A 1,775-nucleotide genomic window follows, 5' to 3' on the forward strand; every position below is an offset into this window, starting at 1 on the left:
ATATTTTAAGAGAGTTAGAGCATATTTTCGTGTTAATTGCTGCATCTACATGAAATTGCATTTGTGAGATTAGAGAAGAGAGAATTCTATGCTTTAGGATTGAGAGGCATTACATGTTTAATTTCTCATCATTTCATCTCATATGTTCATGCATTTCTTGATGTTTTTGGAAAGATTTCATATTCTGTGAAATCTGTTTTGAACTCATGCATTATCATTTTATATGAGACATGTGTTAGGGTTGTAGAGTAAGGTCTTAATTGTTTTAATTTGAGCATTGTAAGTGCTTTAGATTACTCTATATTCTTGTTGTAAAAGTGTTGTAATATTGGGAGTCTCTAGGTGTCTTACCACCAACGAGATTGAGTTGCGTCTTCATTAGCTTAGAAATCTTGATAGAAAGAATAGGTTCTTGGCTGGGGCTACACCGCAAGAAAGGTTTTCTTGGGCGGTAGGAAGTGAGTCAAACCAAGGGATAAGGTTCTTTAGTTTTCAAGAAAGTGTCTAAGTGTTGTAATTGAAAGAATTGTTTGTAAAACGTTATTTCGATTATAGTGAAGAAAAATCTCCCAGATCAGACGGGAGGCCTGGATGTAGTTTGCAAGTGGACCCGCAAACGAACCAGGATAAAAACCTTGTTGCACGCTTTTCTTTCCCTACTCTCTTTATTGCTTTAATCGATTACTTTGTATAGTTGTATTAACTGTAATAATCTGTTTCTATACTGTACTGTTGTAACTCTGATATATCTGTTAGCTCTGTATATTTGCTTCGATCTCAGTTGCTTATCGTACAAGAAACTGAATCTGTTTGTGCGATCTGAGCTGTTTTAATCGATTAAAAGGCTGTAGTTAATCGATTATTCTTTCTGTGTTAATCGATTAAACTGAGGGTTCTTCAGCATTATAAGTTGTTTGTGAAAAGCGGATACTTTGACCGCTACACCTATTCAACCCCCCCTTCTAGGTGTATCTTAGCTACTAATACCTAACAAACTTGTCATGGTGGCTCTTCCACCAAGTTGTGGCCTTCCCTTGGCTCCCCATCTTGGGTGATGCAATTAATGGGCTTGGCCCCCTCCTTGGCCCAATTAGGACTTGACTCCATGATGGCAAACATGAGTTGCCTAAGGACCTCTTGTGCCTTTTGGCCTTGGCCCTAGTCATAGGTCCTCCTAGGCCATGCAAGGCTTCCTAGTTTATGTTGGGCTCAATTAGGTTTACATCAGTTAATCGATTAAGTACCACCATAATCGATTAAACTAATAGAAAACAAAAGGTTATTATAGCCAACAATTCCTATGAGTAATTGACACATTTTTCAAGATCAAACCAGTGACTTTTTGAAAAAAGATAGAGCTAGATACTTTGAAAAACAACAAGAGAGTTTTTCATGAATCTTTGAGAAGAGACACATTCAAGCATTCATATCACATCAAAGTTTTCTTTAAACCTTTGCATCTCATGATCACACATCATCATATTCTAAGATTGTGACATATATCAAGAAAGGTTTAGAGATTCTAAATAGAGTGTATATAAGCACAAGAAAAGGAGCAAAAAGATTGTATAGAAGAAGAACATTCGATTTGTAATTCATCTCTTAAGGTGTGAGGTATCACAATAGAAGGAGAGAAAAGTTAAGAGAAATCCTATGCTAGAAGTGATGAGGCTATCCATTAACAGCTAGGTCCAAGAGGTTCTTGGTGGAAGATTGTTTGTAAGAACATTTCAATTCTTCATAGTGAAAGAAAATCTCCTAGATAAAGGGGGGGG

The sequence above is a fragment of the Lupinus angustifolius genome, chromosome LG19 (genome assembly GCF_001865875.1).
Source record: "Lupinus angustifolius cultivar Tanjil chromosome LG19, LupAngTanjil_v1.0, whole genome shotgun sequence".
Classification (NCBI taxonomy): Eukaryota; Viridiplantae; Streptophyta; class Magnoliopsida; order Fabales; family Fabaceae; genus Lupinus; species Lupinus angustifolius.